The sequence below is a fragment of the Palaemon carinicauda genome, chromosome 43, assembly GCF_036898095.1.
Source record: "Palaemon carinicauda isolate YSFRI2023 chromosome 43, ASM3689809v2, whole genome shotgun sequence".
In the NCBI taxonomy this organism is placed as follows: domain Eukaryota; kingdom Metazoa; phylum Arthropoda; class Malacostraca; order Decapoda; family Palaemonidae; genus Palaemon; species Palaemon carinicauda.
The window spans coordinates 16376416-16400681 of NC_090767.1; positions in this window are offsets into that span (position 1 = coordinate 16376416).

The window sequence follows — 24266 nt, forward strand, 5'->3', positions numbered from 1 at the left end:
CTTTACCTCCTCGGTTACGGCCCGAGGTTTTGTTCAAGGAAGCTACAGGAAGATCAAGGGTACTTTCCTCCTCTTGAGCTCAGGCACCTTGGCCTTTCGTCGTTAGTATCTAACTTGCGGACAAGCTCGATGTTGTACCATCTGGACGCGCTGACTGAGGGCTTCCTTCGGGTGTCTCATCTGTGGAGGTCGACGACCTCAGACACCCTTCCATCCTTGAGAAGAGTTTGTTTGTGCCCAAGGACAGAGACTTAGACAGCTGCTGTGCGGAGTAAATCGACTTCCGGTTTCATTCCTCCAAGGCGCTTTTTTCCAGACTCTGCAGGGCTCCAGCGCCTTTTCTTTCAACCACGTCGGCCTAAGTTATCGGCTATGACAACTGGGACAAGGTGTCCAATTGCAGTTTTCTCCTGTCAGGAACAAATGGCACGGGAGACTCCCCCGGGGGCGCATAGTCCTAAAAGGAGTTCACGAACTCTAGGATTGCAGGTTTTTCGCTGGGAGGATGCTTAAGGTTACTCATCTGAATGACAGCTTCCCGATGCCCATTCCCGCATATTCTCTGTGAGTAGCCAAGGATATCGCGCCTGCCGTCTCTGTCAGCGAATTTAGTGTCTCTGAACCTCTATGCCATAGCGTCACCAGAATTGCCCGGTTGGGCAGAATGATCCATACCTTAGGCGAAGGTCTTCCTTAGGATCATCGACGGCTTCACCCCCGGCCCCCTCAGTCGATCCTTTCTTGTAAGGAAGGATCTGAGAGGGGATGTCCATAGTCGACCTCTCAGCCCAGATCAAGTTTGTCGAACAAACCTCGGCCAGCAGAATCGATCAGACTGGTAACGAGGCGACAGGACTCCTTAAAATCCCTGGATCGGAAGGACGGATACTTTCAGTTTCCATTCCATCCATCTTCCAGGGTGCTCGTCGAATTCAGCCTAGACTGCAAGTATTCCTGCTTATGATGCAGTGTGGCTATCCCGCCGTGGCATAGCAGGTTTGTTTCCCCAGAGAACTCTCCCTGCCTTCCTCTTGGCCGCTCAGGGGCAGGCTTCCGCCCCCTCTGCTGTTTGGAGGGCTGGTCAACTCCTGTAGGCTCGGGTTTCGACCTTCTTCAGCGCCGGGACAAGCTTCCGGATGCTTACCATGAGTGTGGGCTCATGGTATTTTGCTTGGAGCCTTCTCTTCCTCTGCCTCAACATCTGGAGTATCTGGCCATGATATTGAGTCAACCGCCTTACCACATTGGAAACCCCGCTTCTCGTCCATCCAGCGAGGTTAAGCAACTTCAGTACTTGGATGGGTGACCACCTGGGGACGCCAGATTCTGTTACCACATCCTCCGAGCCTTCCTTTCGGTTGACTGTGGCAAGACTGAGGAGAGTCGCAGTACCTGTTCTCAGTCAAGCAGAGCTTTCAGCCCTACCTTGAAACGTTTCCTAGTTCTTCTTTCCTCATTGACCCGTCTATAGTCCGAACGGTCGCCTCAGGATAAGTTCCATGTGGGGCGATCCAAGTTCCGGTGGCTTCAGGCAATGTTTAACCGGACTCCCTGGCCCTATGGGACCAGCGGAACTATTAGACCTGCAATGGGTGTTGACCTATGGAGCCTCTTGATGGTAGTGGATATTCTCGTCCTTTCCCCACATTCTTGATGCGGTTCTCGGACTCGTCAAAGGAAAGGGGGGGGGGCATGTTCCGGTCCAGGCCTATGGTCAAGACCTGAAGGATACCTCTCCATCATTCAGGCAGGCTTAGGGACCTTAGTCTGGCCCCTCTTCAGATCCTACAGCTACTGCCGAGTGTCCCCGTTGCGCGTCGACTTCATTCTAACCAGCAGGGGACGCATTTTCACACCTTCACATCTTGCAGTAGAGATACCGGGATGATTGAGATTCTCTCAATACCACCATCGGCTCTCTCATTCCAGGCAGGGGAATGTTTCTCTCAGACTATCCGAGCAGAGCCTCATAGAGAGAGTGTACCTAGGGGTCTTTGACCTTGGGTAACCAGCAAGTGCTGGTCTGGGGGACCTGATCGCGACAGCTTGGAACCTCAAGCTTCCGCTAGTCTTCCCCCCAGTCTCAGTCCCCGAGACACTGGCAAGATGCATTCCAGTGATGGTGGGACAACTTCGACGCCTGCGTCTTCCCTCCTTTTTGTCTGCGGACAATGGGCCTCAACAAGACCAGGTTGTCTGTCAACCTTTCAATGGGAGAGCTCCACTGGGACTACGCGCAGAACGGTTTCTGGACCCTCTGCTTCCCCTGACGGAACTCCCGGGAGAGCTTCTCCCACGGCGCAGACTACTCAAGCAACCATACTGCGACATCTCTCCCGAACCGGGACGTCGCTTCGGCTTCATGCCTGGAGACACTACGCTTCCTCCTCTAGAAGAGACAACCCGCTACAGTCGCGGTACGGAGGTCGCCACATCTGCGATAGTCATCCACAGGGGTCTCCCAGGCAAAGTGAAGTCTAAGGTGGTTGGTGCCGTGGGAGATATACCCCTTCCCTTGAGGCCTCTTCTCCAGCAATAACAGTCTTATTGCCTTTCGGCGGGAGGAAACTCCTTTCCGCTCTCGGCAATGAAGCCTGTCGCTCAGCCTTTCCCTGACCTTCAGGCTTAAAGGGATAACTTTCCTGCCCGCTGGATCTATCCTCGCTCATGCGAAGCTACGATCGTCCCTGTCCTAGTCGGAGGAAGACCTCCAACTTGGAGCATGGCTCGGATTTTTAGTCCTTTAAGAGATCTTCTCAAGACCCCTTTTACGACAGGCCTCGGATTGTATTCCGCCTTGGGTCTTCTGCTCACTCTGGCCACGGCCAGTGTGTAAGCAATCTTCTTGGTCTCTTACTACTCCCCCCTTTCTAAGGAAGAGGGGAAGGCAACATTCAGGCTCGCTCCTGAGTTGTTGGCTAGACTCAGAATCTGAGGGTCCCGGCCCTTCGGTCCGATTCATTCAAGATTTCGAGTCTCCATTCTGTGTCTGATGTCCCAAGACCTTCTCTTTCTTGCCAGTAAGGAATTGAGAGGTTAGCGCTGGGAACAGCTGCAGTTTGTCCTCAGTTGCAGCCGATTTGGGAACACAAGGAGGACATGGGGGGAGAGTCACCAGTATACCTCTTCAGCCCGGACTCAAGGTCATTCATCTCGTCCTGTCTTCAGACCCTCCCCCATCACGTCGCCCTACAGCACGATGTTGGATACATCGCAACGTCCCTCGCCTTCGAGTAATACTACTCTGTGACGCAGGTGCTACAAGCTGGAGTCTGGAAGCGTCTGATGACCTTCGCAGCCCGCTTCCTGCAGGGCGTGACCCACAGGAGTCTCGATACGTTTTCTATCGCTCTGTGGTGGCTACACAACAGCTGGTCTAACCTCAGGCTCCCTTTTGGACAGGTAGCAGAAGGTTGAGGGCATTGTTATCAGGTTTTAGTCTGCATGAACGAAAGAAGTATGTCTGGCCCTTACTTCTTTCTTCATCATCCCCTCTACGGGGAAGCAGCATCCTGGTCTCTGCATAGCTGACCTCGAACCTCTGCAGGTAAACGATGCTTCCTTGTGTTCCGAGTATTGAGTCAATACTGTCGCGTCCCCCATACCCTGACGAGGTGGTATTGGGAACGTCCTAACCCAGAGTTCCTTCTGGAACTCCAGGTCAACTGCCTAGGACGAGTCACACTTCTTCCTTCACACACAAGCTTACGTAGGCCACATGGTTCCTTGCGGAGCAAGGAACTTGTGAGGTGCAGGGACTCCTTTTCTCGAGTGCGACTCACTCGGATTCTGAGTCCCCGGGTAAAGCCAAAGCCAGTATGGCTGGGGACTTTCCACCCTTCCTAAGGGATAAGTCACCCTTTGTAAATAGCGTGGTTTGTATTTCGGTTACGGAACAAATGACAAATTCGAAGATAATTTGTATTTTTCCTAACCATACAAACCTTAGCTATTTACACATATTTGCCCGCCAGCCCTGTCCCCCAAGACAAGTCCTACCTCTAAGTGAAAGTGAGTATTCACCGGTGTGTGAGGGGGAGGAGGGGTAGCTAGCTACCACTCCCCTACCCCCCCCCCCCCCGCTAACTAGCGCGGGGGTAATACACCCTCGTTAAATTCTAATGGCTTGCCATTTCAGCTACGCTAAAAGTAATACCCTTTGTAAATAGCTAAGGTTTGTATGGTTAGGAAAAATACAAATTATCTTCGAAATTGTCATTTTAAGTCTACAGTTTTGCCAATAATTAGTTACCAAATCTTTGATGTCTGAGGCCATAGTCAAATGCATAATAGGTCCTCGAAAGGATTTAAGTTTGACAATATATCAATATGTGTGACTGCTGGGTCATTAACTTTGTACTTTACACTCCAACTTCTAAAATCTATTATTTGCATTATTCAAAATTCTTGGAACTGTAACCTCAAACCATTTCTTTAATTATTCTTCCGCTTTCATAACATTTCATTTAGATTTTGTTAATAGTTTGTTTTAAAGTTGAAATGCATCTTTCAGTTTGAGATTTGCTTATTTCTGTAATATTACTTTTATCAATTCTATTCCATAACTTTTACTTGGTCTAACTTATGTCTGCAGAGTTCGTGATTTCCATGTTGGTTTCCAATTTGAAGTACGTTCAAAATAGGCCTATTCCTTGTCTATCCCTATACAGTAATATAAGCATTGATCCCATAGCTACCTCTATTCAATTAATTGTAATGTATTGAGAAACACTACTCTCTCATTCTACTATGTTGAACCTTTGAGTTGTTATTGTTGTCTTCCCCGCCATCCACGAACTGTGACGCCAGCAGAAGCATGGGTCTGTTTACTTGTATTTGATGTACCAGAATAAAGTACGGACTTACCAACCTGTCTTCTTGGAACCTAAGTACTAAAGGGACGAGGATGTAACAGTGGCGACGAGGAAGAACCCAGTGTACAAAGAGGTATGTCATATGGAAGCAGAGTTAGTGTACCAACGACAGCCGGCCGTATCTAGCCTAGCACACCCAGTTTAGGCCTGGCCAACGTCCAGACTCCAGTGAGTAGCCTGAGTTCAGCTGTAATTGTTGGGGACTACCGATTTACCGAAGTTCCATACCCAGTCAGGAAGGATGGCAGGTACAAGGAGACCGGCAATTCCCGAATTCAATCCAGATAAGTTGGAACTAAATTGTTGGTTGGATCTATTTTCCATGAATTGTGAAGTAAACGAAGTAACCGAGGCGACAGCAAAAAGGGCTTTGTTGCTTTCTTCAGTGGGAGTAGAGACTTTTTCCACGATCTGTAAGTTAACAGCACCGAAATTGCCGTCTGCAGTTCCTTTTGATGACCTAGTAAATCAACTTAAGTCTCATTTCATAACGAAACCAAGTTATCATAGAGCATTATGTGATTTCCTACAGAGGAAGAAGAAAAGTAGTGAGTCAGTGAAGGAATATTATGCAGAACTTAAATTATTAGCTCAACAGTGTGAATTTAATAATGAGTTTGACCGAAGGTTGAAGGAACAGTTATTGGTTGGTATTGATAATGAAGTATATTTTAAGGTTTTATTAGCTGATCCTTTTGAGTTTAAATCCATCTCCTCTCGTGATTTACTTGCCAAGGTTACCAATTTAGAAACTGCCTATGTTACCGAGTGTAGTCCTACTTCAAGTTCTTTTACAGATAATAGGCCATCAGGTACCGTTAACAAGGTTAGGCATAAAGTAACTAGGCCTAGGCCTAATTCTAGTGCAGACTCTAAGGGGAGAGGTAAAAGTGATTATGGTAAAGCTCAAGGTAAATGCATTCATTGTGGGCGTGATAACCATTTAGCTAATAATTGTAAATTTAAGAATGCTAAATGTTATTACTGTGGCAAGGAAGGCCATGTGAGTACAGTGTGTTTCAATAAAAAGGTTAGAAATAAATCTAGGAATGTTAATACAGTGCATGATGTAGACGAGTCTACTAGTAAGCATATTCCTGTTAATGAAAATTTTCATGATTCTTATGATTTATTGAAACTTTTTGATTTTGATGTGAAGTCTATTGACTTTGTCGATGATTATGAGGAACCATATAGAGAAATTTTAAGGTTAAATGGGTTTCCCTTAGAATTTGAATTAGACACTGGCAGTGGTGCATCCACTATTTCCCGGCATGATGCTAATAAATTGAATTTAACACCATTACCAACAAGGAAACGCTTAGCTAATTATGATAAAGCGGAAATGCAGGTGTATGGTGAAATAAATTGTGATGTTTCTTTTAAAGGCCAAATGGTCAAGGGACAAAAGTTTTTTGTTGTAGATAATGATTTAAATTTAGCAGGCAGGTCTTTGATGAAGAAATTGAAATACCAGTGGGTACAAGTTGATAATGTGAGTGATGATAAATTTAAAGGTCCTCTTATTACCCCAAGTAGTGCATCTAGGCTTAAGCTTGATTGTGTAAAAATGTTCAATGAGTATCAGGTGGTGGAAGGATCACCCATTACAAATTATGAATGTCAATTAATGTTAAAAGAAAATGCTTTGCCTAAGTATTTTAAAGCCAGATCTGTGCCTTATCATTATAAATGTAAAATTGAGAATAGTTTGAAAGAACTGGAAAGTAAAAATATAGTGAGCAAGGTCGAGCATGCAGGAGATTGGGCCAGTCCTATTGTTCCTGTAATGAAACCTAATGGTGAAATAAGGATTTGTGTAGATTTTAAGTATCTCAATACCCAAACAAGTGTTAATACCTTTCCATTACCGAGATTGGATGATATTTTGGCAAATGTAGGTTCTTGTCAGTATATTTCAAAATTGGATTTGAAAAATGCATATTTACAGGTATCTGTGAGTGAAAATTCTCAACAATATTTAATTATGAATACTCATTTGGGATTATATAAGTTCCACCGATTGCCTTTTGGGTTGTCATCAGCACCAGGTATATTTCAGAGGTTTATTTCTGAATTATTGGCAAATATTGAGGGTGTTCATGTATTTTTAGATGACATATTGATTGTCGGAGCTACCAAAGAGGAACATGACAGGAGTTTATGTAAGGTTTTATCAATTTTGCAACTGAGAAATGTTAAGTTGAATAAAGATAAATGTATTATCGGTTCTAGGGAAGTACCTTATTTAGGATACATTTTAAGTTGTGAGGGAATTAAACCTGACCCAAAGAAAATAGAGGCAATTTTGGAAGCTCCAACCCCTCAGTCTGTCCAGTCTTTGAAATCATTTTTGGGGTTATGCACTTACTACAATAGGTTTGTACCTCAGTTCAGTTCTATTTTATGTCCTTTATATAATTTGACACAAAAGAATGTTGAGTTTCATTGGTCAGCAGTTCATGAAAAAGCTTTCCAGAGTATTAAGGAAGCCTTGCGTAGAGCTGATATTTTGGATAATTTTAACCCCAATGCTACCATGATTTTAGAAGTTGATGCTAGCCCTGTAGGAGTGGGAGCTGTTCTTAAACAAGAATATAAGGGTAAAATTTCTACCATTTCGTTTAAAAGTAGAAAATTAGCTAATGCTGAGTGTAATTATTCTCAAATTGATAGAGAGGCTTTATCCATTATTTTTGGAGTCAAGAAGTTTTCTGATTTCCTTTTGGGTAGGAAGTTCGTTATTAGGACGGACCATAAACCCTTGACTCATCTATTTAACCCTAGTAAGAGTATTCCACAATTATCTAATGCTCGTATTCAAAGGTGGGCTTTATTCCTATCAGGTTTTGATTTTAAAATTGAGCACATTAAGGGAGTGCATAATACAGTGGCAGATGCTCTTAGTAGGCTACCATTATGTAGAGATGATACTGATTTTCATGTACCAGGAGAATATGTAAATTTGATTAATATTTTGGATAAGAATTCTTTTGATGTTACAATGGTAAAAGAATGTATAGAAAGAGACACTGTTTTATGCAGAGTAAGAGATTATGTAAGGAGGGGGTTCCCCAAGGAAAATGTGATGGAAAATTGTATGTTACCATTCTATAAATTGAGAAATGATCTTTCTTTGCATGATAATGTATTACTGTATAGGAATCGTATTTTGGTTCCTGAAATGTTGAGAAAGCGTGTTATGGAAATGCTTCATGAGGGCCACAAGGGTATTGTTGCCATGAAAGCCGAAGCAAGGTCTTTTGTATATTGGCCTAATATGGACCAAGATTTGGAACAAATAACTTCTAACTGTGCATTATGTATAACAAATCTCAAACATAAGGCCATTTCACCTTTATCTTGGCCGTCAGTAGATAGACCTTGGTCCCGCTTGCATGTAGATTATTGTGGGCCCATTGACAACATGCAATATTTGATTATTATTGATTCCTTTTCTAAATTTATTGATGTCTATGCTTGTAAGAATATAACTTCAGAGGATACCATACAATGTTTAAGGTCGTGTTTTGCTAATTATGGTATTCCTGACACAATTGTATCTGATAACGCAACTTGTTTTATGGCTAGGGAGACTCAGAATTTCTTTCAGAAAAATGGTGTTAGACATTGTTCAGGAGCACCATATAATCCAAGTACAAATGGGCTTGCAGAACGGGCTGTCCGAATATTCAAAACTAATTTCAAAAAGTTTGATTGTAAATTGCCTGTAAAAACCAGAATGGCAAAATTTTTGTATACTTATAGACGTACAGTACAGTCTTCCACTGGCTGCTCCCCAGCTGAATTATTATTGGGAAGGAAATTTAAGGGTCCACTAGATGTAATAATGCCTAAACAAGGAGATGAGTTTTACGTTCATGAGTCTAAATTCAGAGTTGGTGATGCAGTATATGCCAGGAATTTTGGTAAAGGACCAGAATGGGTAGAAGCTAAGATTATCAAAGTTCTGGGTGAAAGGAATTATTTAGTTTCTGTAGATGTTAATGGTATTTTGACTTGGAAGCGTCACTTATCACAGTTATTTGAGAGAAAAATGTATAATACTAGAGTAACTGATGAATCATCACTATTAAAAGATACAATGATTCCTTCTGTTCCTGTAGTTTCTTCTCCCAATAATGTACAAGGATTAGAAGAAACAAATAACCCTATTCAGAACTCAAGTAGGATTTGTAATCCCAATGTAGAAGTAGTAGGATCGGAGAACAGTAATTGTGATACTGGTGCCATTGTAAGAAAATCTACCAGAGTAAGTAAAAAACCTAGGAGACTCATTGAACAAATTTAATTTTTTTTGTGTTAACCTAAGGGGGGAGGAGTGTAATGTATTGAGAAACACTACTCTCTCATTCTACTATGTTGAACCTTTGAGTTGTTATTGTTGTCTTCCCCGCCATCCACGAACTGTGACGCCAGCAGAAGCATGGGTCTGTTTACTTGTATTTGATGTACCAGAATAAAGTACGGACTTACCAACCTGTCTTCTTGGAACCTAAGTACTAAAGGGACGAGGATGTAACAGCAGAGTTCGTGATTTCCATGTTGGTTTCCAATTTGAAGTACGTTCAAAATAGGCCTATTCCTTGTCTATCCCTATACAGTAATATAAGCATTGATCCCATAGCTACCTCTATTCAATTAATTGCTCTATAGGGAATCCTGTCAAATCCATCTATCTCATTCATTGAAAAATTGACTAAGTTTCTACATGAATATTTGCCTTTAGTGTTTTTCATCAGTCCTTAATATAACGTTAAGATTGAGCAATTTCTTAATTTGATAGGTTTCAATATTCATGCATTAAGCCAGTGAGGATCAAGGTAAATTTGTTTTAAATTATCAAAGCCATTTTGAAATCCTGTAGACATAATGGTATCTGTTGAATTAATATTACCAGATAGAAATTGCTTATCATCTCTCTCTCTCTCTCTCTCTCTCTCTCTCTCTCTCTCTCTCTCTCTCTCTCTCTCTCTCTCTCTCTCTCTCTCTCTCTCTCTCTCTCTCTCTCTCTCTCATAAAATTTAGTTTCTTCAGTAAGTTCCTATTCTGTAAAAAAAAAAGAAAAGAAATTGATGTAATGTACCTTACTTTCCATAAAGTTAAGACGTCATTTTTGTCCAATATTCTCCACTTGTTTTCTTCTCAGAAGTTACTTTCAATACAAATTTAATTCAATTTCTAAAAGAAACATCCTTTGTGGAACATTCCAGCAGTCACACGTAAGATCCTTGTCCAAAATAGCTGAGAAATTGTCCTAAACTTGATGTTCTTGGAGTTGTTAGTTTTGGGTAGTAAGCCTTGGAATGACTAAACTGTTTTTGCTCAAATTTTACTGATTTTAAGGAATGATTTCATTGATATTTCATGTAATGGCCTTATTCGCGTGATCTGCTTCACATCAATAGTTAGGTAATGTAGGTCAAGTGATTTGATTGAAAGACTTAAAGACATAAGGAAGAATAAAGCTTCAGTTTAGGCATTTGGGGATCAAATTGTTAAAGACTTTAGTTCTTAAAAGGATTGAAGTTAAGGAAGATTTATAAATCAATGGTAGAGTTATAAGACAAGAGAATGGGTAGATACAAAATGTTAAGAACTATTAGATTAATTATAGATTTATAAGGATAGGTTTTGGATTTAAGGTCTAGGAAAGAATATCTATGTAACAACTCTATTAGTTCTCAAGTCTCAAAGAACATATTGCCTGAAGGGTTGAAGGAGAGTAGCTATAAATCTAAAAACCTATTAAAAAGCGGTTAAGGGATTTTGAAGGGAATAGATAAGAGAGAGGTCATGGTGTCAGTGAAGTATAGAAAGAGGTCAAGTACAGAAATTTATTAGTTTGAATTAAAATAGTTAAGACAAATTTATTGACGAAATTGGTAAAACATTTGAGGGTAGTTAAGCTTATTTAAATGGGACTCCTTATGAATTAACAAAAAACAAATGCCTATGTTAATCATGACAGGATTTTAAGATGAAAAGTTGAGGGACAAGTTCTACGGAATCTGTATTTATAAATGATTTTAATTTGTCCGTTTGTTACGAAAGTAATAGGGATTGATGTAAGAATAGCTCTTAACGAGACTAAAGGGGATAGTTTATAGTGTTATTCTAGAAAGGTAGTCTATAGAAAACATACCTCTTGGTAGTCTTTTAGAAATATTTAGAGAAACTATTTCTGTGATTAAATAATTGAGGAAATTTTTAGGAGATAGCTTGAAGTTCATCTTATTGGAGAGAGTAGCTTTCAAAATGTTGCCTTAGATAGAAAATAATCATAAACATTAATAACTGAAATAAATTTTCAAAATTAAAGGAAGATTTGAATTTAGGTATACAAGAATCATAACCTTTAATAACAAAGAAATTTTCAAGTTTGAAGGTAAAGTTGAATAAGATCTTTAAGCAAACGAAGTGAGGGGACGAGTTAGTTTTTTAAGCTGGTTTGAACTATGTCACTCTTAGGTGGCTTCTAAAAATATCTGTGCTTGAAACACTAGTGATTTAAAACTTCTATTTTCTTTGTGTTGGCAAGCAATTCATGCAGACATTGCTTAGAATCAACATGATCAGTTTTCATTTGCACTTTCAGTTGTCTTTCTAAGATGGTTTAGATTCAAGGAAAATAATAGTCAGGCAAGTGGTCTTTATATGGCAATTGTACTTTATGTATAGAATAGAAGTTGCATTTAAATTTTGATTAATATTTCAACTTGTGTCAATTGCTAAAGGTGATGTTTTTATATTGCAATTATATTGTCTACTTTATGCATTGCTAATGATTTCTTTTTATATATTGCTACTGTATTTTCTATTTATACATTATTATATCTTTGGTTTATGCATTATTACTGTATCTTCTATTTATACATTACTACTATCTTCTGTTTATAAATTTCTACTGTATTATGTAATTTTGATCTGAAAATACATTTGTTTTAACAATGAAAAATACAGAAAAGACATTAGCCATGTAAAGTACAAGAGACTTGTAATCGTAAAGTAAAATACAATATAGAAGACATAAAAAAACATCCATGGCTTAGCCTTGAATGTCTTAAGATGTCTTCTATAATGTATTTTACTTTACGAATATCTCTCTTGCACTTTATTTGGTTAATGTCTTTTCTGTGTTTTTAATGGTTAAAATAGTTTTATTTTCAGATCAAAAGGACATAATACAGTAGAAATTTATGAACAGAAGATACAGTAGTAATGTATTAAATAGAAAATACAGTTATAATGTATAGGAAAGCAGTAAAACTTTTGACTGATTTTGTAAAATTTATTACAATGTATAATTTATGAAACTAAAATTGTGAATAAAAGAAATAAAAACTTCTATAAGATATATTTATTTTCATTAACCATTACAACCATATTAAAGAGTATATTGAACAAAATAAAAAAAAATATAAAATATATAAACATCCCCTAAGCTAGGTTACCTGATCCTGAATTACACAAATAATGACTTTAATAATCCCTTAATTCCCCTCATCAACATTGGCACTAACTCCCTACTAACAACTAAAACTATACCAACAACAATATATTCAAGAATGTATTACACACTTCTTCTAAAATGACTCACAGCAGTTCTTTATCCCTCCTTTATGTCCTGAACAGAAACAGTAGGAATCAGAAATCTTGGGACATTTATAGTCCCAGCTGGAACCCTTTCCAGAGAGCTCGGGGATCTCTCAGTGTAATGGAAAGCACTGGAATGCAAGACTGATTCTGTCAACACTTTTTGAGAAAGTTATCTAAAATTTTAAAACTAAATTAAAATATCTATGCAACATTTTGATTTTCATTGACAGATAAAATTGATAATTTTAGCAATACAGTTACTAATTTTACATTATCATTGAAAACTCTCATATTCTTGGACAAATTTTAAATCACTCTCGACAAAAAGTTTTTCACAACTCAATTTACACAATACAAGACAAATTTGATATAGTTTGATTTGAAATGACAGTGTATACATAACAGAAACCTGTTCAATTTGACATTACAATCTCCTACAATTCAAGATTAAAGATTTTTAAAAAGTTTTAAACTAAATTTCAAAAATATTTAAAAGTATGAAACAAATTTTTTTTAAATCATTTGAGGTTTTAAAGATCCTTTAACAAGACTGAATTATTAATCATGACTAGAATTGACAAGACAGAATCTACCCTGACAAGATTTCAAGGAAATCAAATTGGACTAAACATGTTCACCATAGCACAGAGTCTAGCATTTTGACAATACAACATAACCAAGTTAACAATCTCCTTCTCTCATTAAACCAGCGAAAGAATGAACGAGTTCCGTACATGGGAAGTTCATAAACAGCCCAAATGAACAGTGATTCCAGTCAAAAGCAAGATATATACTTCATGGGCCCTCTGGCCTTTCAGTGGTGAGGAATATGGCAAATACTGATACCAGAAGAGGGAGGGGGACAGATGGGGAGGAAGGCTCAGTCATATGAACGTTCCCTTTATCTTTTGAATCTTTCCAAATTGGGAGGGGGTAGGATCAAGGAGTGGGAATGGGAGTTCTGAAACTTTAGTTATGTATTAGAGGGAACAATCTGATTCTAACTCAAAGTTAATTTCAAGGTATGTTCATGTAGCTTATGAGAAGATGAGGAATAATACTAATACTAGACAAAGCCCTACCATTTCACACGCTTGCATACTAAACCTCCCACTCCCTAGCCCTACAGGCTATTTCACACCAAAGCCCTCCTAGCCATGTCACACCAAAGACCTCCTGGCCATTGCACACCAAAGCTCTCCAATCCATTTCACACCAAAGTCCTCCTAGCCATTGCACACCAAAGACCTTCTAGCCTTTTCACACCAAAGCTTTCTTAGCCCTTTCACACTAAAGCCTTCCTAGCCTTTTCACGCCAAAGCCCTCCTAGCCATTTCACGCCAAAGCCCCTCTAGCCACTTCTCACCAAAGCCCCTCTAACCATTTCACACCAAAGCCCCTCTAGCCATTTCACACCAGAGACCTGTTAGCCACTTCACACCAAAACCCTCGTAGCCATTCCACACCAGAGCTCTCGTGGCCATTTCACACCAAAGCCCTCCTAGCCACTTCACACCAAAGCCCTCCTAGCCACTTCACACCAAAGCCCTCCTAGCCATTTAACACCTAAGTCCTCCCAGTCATTTCACACCAAAGCCCTCCTAGCCACTTCACACCAAAGCCCTCCTAGCCACTTCACACCAAAGCCCTCCTAGCCACTTCACACCAAAGCCCTCCTAGCCACTTCACACCAAAGCCCTCCTAGCCACTTCACACCAAAGCCTTCCTAGCCACTTCACACCAAAGCCTTCCTAGCCACTTCACACCAAAGCCTTCCTAGCCATTTCACACCAAAGCCCTCCTAGCCACTTCACACCAAAGCCCTCCTAGCCACTTCAAACCAAAGCCCTCCTAGCCACTTCACACCAAAGCCCTCCTAGCCACTTCACACCAAAACCCTCCTAGCCACTTCACACCAAAACCCTCCTAGCCACTTCACACCAAAACCCTCCTAGCCACTTCACACCAAAACCCTCCTAGCCACTTCACACCAAAGCCCTCCTAGCCACTTCACACCAAAGCCCTCCTAGCCACTTCACACCAAAGCCTTCCTAACCTTTTCACACCAAAGCCCTCCTAGCCACTTCACACCAAAGCCCTCCTAGCCACTTCACACCAAAGTCCTCCCAGTCATTTCACACCAAAGCCCTCCTAGCCACTTCACACCAAAGCCCTCCTAGCCACTTCACACCAAAGCCCTCCTAGCCACTTCACACCAAAGCCCTCCTAGCCACTTCACACCAAAGCCCTCCTAGCCACTTCACACCAAAGCCCTCCTAGCCACTTCACACCAAAGACCTCCTGGCCATTGCACACCAAAGCTCTCCAATCCATTTCACACCAAAGTCCTCCTAGCCATTGCACACCAAAGACCTTCTAGCCTTTTCACACCAAAGCTTTCTTAGCCCTTTCACACTAAAGCCTTCCTAGCCTTTTCACGCCAAAGCCCTCCTAGCCATTTCACGCCAAAGCCCCTCTAGCCACTTCTCACCAAAGCCCCTCTAACCATTTCACACCAAAGCCCCTCTAGCCATTTCACACCAGAGACCTCTTAGCCACTTCACACCAAAACCCTCGTAGCCATTCCACACCAGAGCTCTCGTGGCCATTTCACACCAAAGCCCTCCTAGCCACTTCACACCAAAGCCCTCCTAGCCACTTCACACCAAAGCCCTCCTAGCCATTTAACACCAAAGCCCTCCTAGCCACTTCACACCAAAGCCCTCCTAGCCACTTCACACCAAAGCCCTCCTAGCCACTTCACACCAAAGCCCTCCTAGCCACTTCACACCAAAGCCCTCCTAGCCACTTCACACCAAAGCCCTCCTAGCCACTTCACACCAAAGCCCTCCTAGCCACTTCACACCAAAGCCCTCCTAGCCACTTCACACCAAAGCCCTCCTAGCCACTTCACACCAAAGCCTTCCTAGCCACTTCACACCAAAGCCTTCCTAGCCATTTCACACCAAAGCCCTCCTAGCCACTTCACACCAAAGCCCTCCTAGCCACTTCACACCAAAGCCCTCCTAGCCACTTCACACCAAAACCCTCCTAGCCACTTCACACCAAAACCCTCCTAGCCACTTCACACCAAAACCCTCCTAGCCACTTCACACCAAAACCCTCCTAGCCACTTCACACCAAAACCCTCCTAGCCACTTCACACCAAAGCCCTCCTAGCCACTTCACACCAAAGCCCTCCTAGCCACTTCACACCAAAGCCCTCCTAGCCACTTCACACCAAAGCCCTCCTAGCCACTTCACACCAAAGCCTTCCTAACCTTTTCACACCAAAGCCCTCCTAGCCACTTCACACCAAAGCCCTCCTAGCCACTTCACACCAAAGCCCTCCTAGCCACTTCACACCAAAGCCCTCCTAGCCACTTCACACCAAAGCCCTCCTAGCCACTTCACACCAAAGCCCTCCAAGCCACTTCACACCAAAGCCCTCCAAGCCACTTCACACCAAAACCCTCCTAGACACTTCACACCAAAACCCTCCTAGACACTTCACACCAAAGCCCTCCTAGCCACTTCACACCAAAGCCCTCCTAGCCACTTCACACCAAAGCCCTCCTAGCCACTTCACACCAAAGCCCTCCTAGCCACTTCACACCAAAGCCCTCCTAGCCACTTCACACCAAAGCCCTCCTAGCCACTTCACACCAAAGCCCTCCTAGCCACTTCACACCAAAACCCTCCTAGCCACTTCACACCAAAACCCTCCTAGCCACTTCACACCAAAACCCTCCTAGCCACTTCACACCAAAACCCTCCTAGCCACTTCACACCAAAGCCCTCCTAGCCACTTCACACCAAATTTCTCCTAACCATCTCGTCTGGCAATGATCACCTAAAACTATTCACTATTTTGTATTAACCAGCAATGTTCAATTCCTACTTTGACTCTTAGTATTTAAATCTATACCAATCAACAAATCAGCCTTTTGACCTTCCCAGAAGCACAAAGTTTTAGAACCATCTTTCCTAACCTTAAATTTAAGTTTCTCTGACAATATCTAATTAAAATCTGAAAAAACATATACAATAACTTTTTGATAGGCCTATATTCTATAACTTTTTATTTCATTCATAGTATACTCCTAAAATCCTCTCTATACATTAACTTAATATTGAAGAGAGAGAGAGAGAGAGAGAGAGAGAGAGAGAGAGAGAGAGAGAGAGAGAGAGAGAGAGAGAGAGAGAGAGAGAGAGAGAGATTTTCAACATGGGGATGTAGGATGGACTTTTCATCAAATACTGAATCTTACAAAATTAAGAATAAAAAGTTGGATAAGTTTTTATACAAAGACATTAAAATATTTACTCTAGATATTTAAATATAGGACCAATAGTGTATTTAAACTTTAGATTGCTTCAAATAAAGTTGTTAGTTATTATCCTTTATAAAATTTAAAATACAATGTAGGGGATCAACTATCCAAGGTAAACTATTAAAACTTGAAAGGGTTTTGTGTTAAGGAACCTCAAGCTTATAGGACAGAAAGGAAAATTAAAAGGCTGAACATGAACACACTTTGAAATAAGTATTTAAAGCAGCTCAATTTAAATGACAAAAAATAAATAAATTATGTATACTTAAACTTAAACCTCATTTCCATCAACTGAAAGTTTTGGCATCGGATAATTCAGTAATCTTATATAAACTTAATTCCTAATACAATAACACTATAGTTTGAAATTCTCCCAACTAATTTACTAACATGTTCCTATTTCCTTAACTTTGAAAATGATATAGATTACAAACTAAAAACTATTTTGATATCCATAAAGTTTTTTTCAAAATCTTACTATAAATACTCAATTCTTGAAAGTCAAAATTGACAAATAAATTGAGGAAAACCTTTTTTCTAGGATCTCATGATTTGAATGGCCACTGGATTAAATCAATCAATCCTGAAGACATCACTAGACTCAAATTTAACCTAAATAGCCCAGCCTCTATCTGAAACAACCCACCCTCTACGAGAAAGAACTCCTACCTGAAATAACTCCTACTTGACATATCCCAGCCTCTACCTGAAAGATATCCTACCTGAAATATTACACCATCTGCCTGAAATAGCTTACCCTCTACGAGAAAGAACTCCTACCTGAAATTACTCCTACTTGACATATCCCAGCCTCTACGAGAAATAACTCGTACCTGAAATAACTCCTACCTGAAACTTCCCAGCATCTAACTGAAATAGCCTGCCTTCTACTGAAAAAAATTCTACCTGAAATTACTCCTATTTGACATATCCCAGCCTCTACGAGAAATAACTAGTACCTGAAATAACTCCTACCTGAAACATCCCAGCATCTAACTGAAATAGCCTGCCTTCTACTGAAAAAAATCCTACCTGAAATAACTCCTACTTAATATATCCTAACTCCTACCTGAAAAAAACTCCTACATGAAACTTCCCAGGTTCTACCTGAAATAGGCTGCCCTCTACTGAAAAAAACTCGTACCTGAAATGACTGCTACTTGAAATAGCTCACCTTCTACCTGGAAGAACTCCTACCTGAAAGAACTTCTAAATAACTCCTACCTGAAATAACTCATACCCAAAATAACTCCTACCTGAATTAACTTCTACTTGAAATAGCCTAAACCCCTCCCTGAAATATCTTCTATCAGGACTACCAGAAATTTAATGAGAATGAGATATAATTTAGCTTTATAAGACTTCCAGTTAGCTTATGCAAGATTTCAATCTTGGTTATTGACATGGATTTCTATAGACCTAAATTGATATTTAACTAAATTTTAGTCCTCAACTATTCATTAAAGCAATTTCTATTGGGAATTCAATGTATTAAAACTAAATTCATGAAACAGAAAATTGAAGAAATGAGGTGAATTATTCAGCTAGCAATTTCACTTGGCACACTGTCCAAGACTCAAAACTTGAAGTTGACACTTGAATCCATATTAGGAAAAGCTAAAAGGGAGAACTTTTTACACCCCGGTCCAAAAATGTGTTCTAGAAGTTCCACTTTCTCTGCTCCAACTGAAGGACTTGACCAGGAGAGACTGTATCCCATGTGACAAATCCAGGATAGTCGTTATGGGAGAAGGCCGCGTTAACCTGAAGGGCAAAAGTATTAATAGGAACTCTCAGAAAATTGGTAATAAAGTACAAATTTAGTAAACAGTTTTCAGTAAGTTTCAACCAATAATATATGTTCAGGAAATCAGTTCAATCGAAAACAAATTAGGATATCTCAAGTCCCCAAATGTAGGATATTCTAATCCCCAAAAGTAGGATATTTTAGGTCACCCAAAAGTGGAATATTTTAATCCCTAAAAGTAAGATTTTAAGTCACCCAAAAGTAAGATATTTTAATCCCCAAAAGTAGGATATTTTAAGCCCCCGAAAGTAGGATATTTTAAGCCCCCAAAAGTAGGATATTTTAAGCACCCAAAAGTAGGATATTTTAGGCCCCAAAAGTAGGATATTTTAATCCCCAAAAGTAGGATATTTTAAGCCCCAAAAAGTAGGATATTTTAAGCCCCTGAAAGTAGGATATTTTAAGCCCCCGAAAGTAGGATATTTTAAGCCCGAAAGTAGGATATTTTAAGCCCCCGAAAGTAGGATATTTTAAGCCCTGAAAGTAGGATATTTTAAGCCCCCGAAAGTAGGATATTTTAAGCCCCTGAAAGTAGGATATTTTAAGCCCCCGAAAGTAGGATATTTTAAGCCCCCGAAAGTAGGATATTTTAAGCCCCCGAAAGTAGGATATTTTAAGCCCCCGAAAGTAGGATATTTTAAGCCCGAAAGTAGGATATTTTAAGCCCCCGAAAGTAGGATATTTTAAGCCCCCGAAAGTAGGATATTTTAAGCCCCCGAAAGTAGGATATTTTAAGCCCCTGAAAGTAGGATATTTTAAGCCCCCGAAAGTAGGATATTTTAAGCCCCCGAAAGTAGGATATTTTAAGCCCCCAAAAGTAGGATATTTTAAGCACCCAAATGTAGGATATTTTAGGCCCCAAAAGTAGGATATTTTAATCCCCAAAAGTAGGATATTTTAAGCCCCAAAAGTAGGATATTTTAAGATTCAGAATGATTAGGATAATTTAAGCCTCGAAATTATGATATTCCAAAGACCAACAAATAATTTTGGCGAAGAAATTAAAATATTTCAGGACAAAACATTTAGGATATTTTAAGAACTAATAAAAGGATGTGCTCGAGTTCCTATGTCAGGTTTTCAACAGTGAATTAACACAAATACGAGTAAAAGACCTTTGCTAAACAAAAAATTAAACTAGGTTGAATTAACCACACATGGTACACTGACATCACTAATCCCCTACGCTAACAATTGAACTTGTTCAACTGATTTACAGCTTTTCACTCGAACCTGAAAACTTTTGCCAAAAAAAAAAACAGGTTGATTAAGTTTTGCTATCTAAAATCTCTATATCAAGTAGCTGACCTATCTCACAACTAAACGGAAATATAGAACTAAACTCTAAAACCAACCAATTGAAATTCAAAACTCTCCAACCAAATCAACATAGGTCTAGTTTAAAACAATTTTTTTTTAACGAAAAAGCATGAATTTCATCTGAGTTTTCCAACTAACGGGATTTACTAAAAAGGAAAATTATTCAGCAAAAATATGTATGCTGCTTTGATCAAATACAGTCTTTGTGAGTCCTATCTATTAAATTTTAATCTAAAGACTGCACTTCCTAAAGAAAATCTCACTAAATGGAAACCCAATATCTACAAATTCTATACCTTCATTAGCAGATATTTAATCAGTCTAGTCTGATACCCATTCTCTGTAACTTCACTCCAGTACCAAATGTCACAAAAATATAACCTAGCTTCTGAAAAGCCCTTAACTTTCAAACTAAGTTTACCATCCAAATTAAGTATACTGTATAACACCATAGAAGAAGTCCTACTTAACTCTGCTCATTCAGAAGACGAGAGGATTCGAGGTCTTATAGCAATTTCTCAACTTGTATGACAGCCTTCATTTCCTCTTTCAGTCCTTAGTGTCGTGAATACCGTACCAAGCAAGCATTTTAGCCACATTTTCCCTTTTGTCTACTTCTGTTCTTAACAAAATTTACCTCAAAATAGTTTAAGAATCCTTCCAAGTTTAAGACACTTATTACCAGTTGACTATCCTATGTCAAAAACTGAGTTTACTAACAACAATAAAAAAACTAGTTACAAGATAGTCATGATAGCACGAGTAAATACAAAAGTTTTATTTGTTGAACAAGTCAAAATTCATTAGTAGCATTAGTCAATTGTCAAAATACACAAAGACTCAATAAACTATTGGCCAAAAAATGACAGGGAACTAGTACACTGAGGAATAGACCTACTTCGCTGGTTAAAGTTTCTGTAAGATTTCACAAATCACAAAGATGGCTGTAGTGCAGTTTCAAAGTAATGTTGAATGTGACTATGTATGGGATTAACCTCCTTAACAAGCTTCCATATATACATATATATATATATATATATATAATATATATATATATATATATATATACATATATATATATATATATATATATAGCGAAACCAATTTTCACTTTAACACTTAGATTGTGAAAATTTATAGTAATGCTATGATACACGAAGTATCTTTTTGTGTAATGTTGTCAATATTCTTGATTATGAAATTTAGTTCTCGTTTATAGAACTATATATGAACAAATTAACATGATTTTTTTTTAAATTGAATACTGGACGTCCAACATATCTAAGAATATTGCTACATATTGTGCAGCCAACAAATCGTGTTAATACGGGAATAGTTACAGATCATTTCAAATTATTGGAACCTACATATATGTCTACAGTAGGCTCTAAGAGCCTTTAAATATACGGACCCAAGACCATACAATAAGCTCCCACTAGACATTTGAAAGACACTTGATATTTAAGATTTCAAGAGGAAACTGAAGACTTTCTTGTTCTCAAAGTGCTTCTATAATGTGGATTTGAAACTAAACGAGCAATATGCGTTGTGTTTAATGTTGAAAGCTTTTGAACGAACATGATAAAATGATTATGGAGGTCCTGTGGAGAGTATGTTTCCCCTGCTGTAAAGGGCCAGAAGAGCAACCCTTAAAGCAAAGGGAAGTATTTCAAATGAGTTGACTAATCGATTCAAAATTACACTAGTTTCCGGTTTAATTAGATATCGTTTTCTAATAAATCTCATCAAAGAAAACTGCAAAATTTTAGTAAGATAATCTTAGATATTCTGTGTGTGTGTGTGTGTGTGTGTGTGTGTGTACTTCACTAAGGTTAACAGCTACCCACAACAATTACCTCCGCCAACGAGCTTAGTAGGAGGTTATGTTTTCGCCAGTTTGTTTGTTTGTGAATGAACAATTTCCTGGCCCCAATTTTACTCATAGAGTGGTGAACCTTTCCGGGATTAACTGACATGTTAAGACGTGGAAGTGATACAATTTTGAAAGTCCTAGGTCAAAGGTCAATGACAAGGTAAAGTTCGACAGATAAGCTGCTAGGCCGGAGGTCTGTGCTCTACTGAGTGCCCCTCTAGTCAGTCAGTCAGTCAGTCTCTCTCTCTCTCTCTCTCTCTCTCTCTCTCTCTCTCTCTCAACCTAACTGGTGTTTGTGCTTAGATAATGACTTGGGTTTAAACTCACCTTCAACTCTAAGAGTTTCAAAATCCAATCCTGTGAAGTTCTGTTTCTGCCTCAATTTCAACTTCAGACAATCCTCCACTTGGTCTATTTCCTCCAGGTGAAAAGTAACTTTTTTAAATGTCTTTTTCTCCATAGTAGTTTACATGTCAATCGTTATACACACCTGGAAGAGAATATAGCACGATTTAAAATCTGAAATTCTATATTGAATGTAAATAGCTATGGACAAATGAAAATATTAAATTATACTTTTTTAAATCTGAAATAAACTCAAAGTAAAAGTATATTATTATTGTTGTTATTGTTGTTGTTAACATCATCATTATTATTATTATTATTATTATTATTATTATTATTTATTATTACTTGATGAATGACTTGTTAAGCTACAACACTAGTTGGAAAAGTAGGATGCTTTAATCCCAGAGGCTCCAAAAGGAAAAATAGCCCAGTGAGGAAAGGAAACAAGAAAAATAAAATAATTCAAGAACAGTAACATCAAAATAAATATCTACTATATAAACTATAAAAACTTTAACAAAACAAGAAGAGGAGAAATTAGATAGAATAGAGTTTACCCTCAAGCAAAAGAACTCTAACCCAAGACAGTGAAAGACCATGGTACAGAGGATAGGGCACTACCCGAGACTAGAGAACAATGGTTTAATTTTGGAGTGTCCATCCCCTAGAAGAGCTGCTTACTATAGCGCTCTCTCTCTCTCTCTCTCTCTCTCTCTCTCTCTCTCTCTCTCTCTCAAAAGAAAGCATTAATGTTATGATAGTTTTATATCTACACTACAAGACATCTCATAATCTTTCTCAGTCACTCACGAATTGCCTAATTATAATCAAATTGTTCAAGTATATTACAGAAACTATGAACTCTGTAAGCTCCCCTTCATAATAAAAACGTTTGATTGTCATTTCTTTGCTTTGAAAAAGGGAAAACTCATTTTAAGACATTTTAGTTTACTTTGGAAACCTTCATCTCAGTTTTAATATTTTCTACTTTTAAAACTGTCTAATAACCTAGTAAACTAATACAGTTTTTGAAGCTTTAATATCAAACACTGATTATGAATTAAATTATTTTGTTAACATTTATTGGTTAATTTGATAAAGAAAAACTGTCACAGTTTACAATCCAGAAAAAAAGGCAACAGCAAGAAAGTATAACCAAAGAAAATTCATAAAAGTGGTTTTAAGCAAACTTCATTTGTAAATTCTGAATTAGCAAAACTGTATCGAGTGCATTTCAGGAGTCTCTCTCTCTCTCTCTCTCTCTCTCTCTCTCTCTCTAGTAGTGAGACTATGGAAGATGTAACAGCAACATAGCCGAGGTTTAGTTGTTGAATACCCATTTCTAAAGTCTATCACCTCTCTTGGTTGATTTAAGTTTAGCTGTCTTTCTATTCGACCTAAATTGATCTTTGTAAACATTTTATACATCGCGAAGAGTAAATCTATTGGTTGGTAAATGACTTCATATTAACAGTATAGAGTTCTAATACAAGTTACAAATTTCAATAAATTCCAATGGCCATTGACACAGAGTCTTCCGATGTTCAAGTCTGAAGTCTACCGTTACAAAACGCATATCTCCCTCCCCACCTCCCCACCCCCGGGCAGCTAATTTCTCGACCATGACCTTGACCTTAATGTGAATTAATTGGCGTGAATTTTCATACACTCAAATATGAACCAAATTTCTAGTCTCCGTGAGAACGATGTCCAGACTTATGGCTGATTTACGTGAATTGGACATTTCGTTTGACCGTGACCTTGACCTTCGGCATGGATCTTCCAAAATTATAAAATTTCCAGCTTTTTAAATAACAGTTAATCCCTACAAGTTTCATTACTCTACGATTAAAATTGTGGCCAGGAAGCTGTTCACAAACACACACAAACGTGCAAAAATATAACCTCCTTCCAACTTCGCTGGCGGAGGTAAACATCATCTTCCAAATAAAATTTAGGACAGGAAGATTAAATTTATTTCAACCAGAGACCAGAATAAAAATAAAGCTTATTCAAAATAAACACATATCAGAGAAGCAGTTACTATAGAATACTTTATACACACACGTGTGTGTATATATATATATATA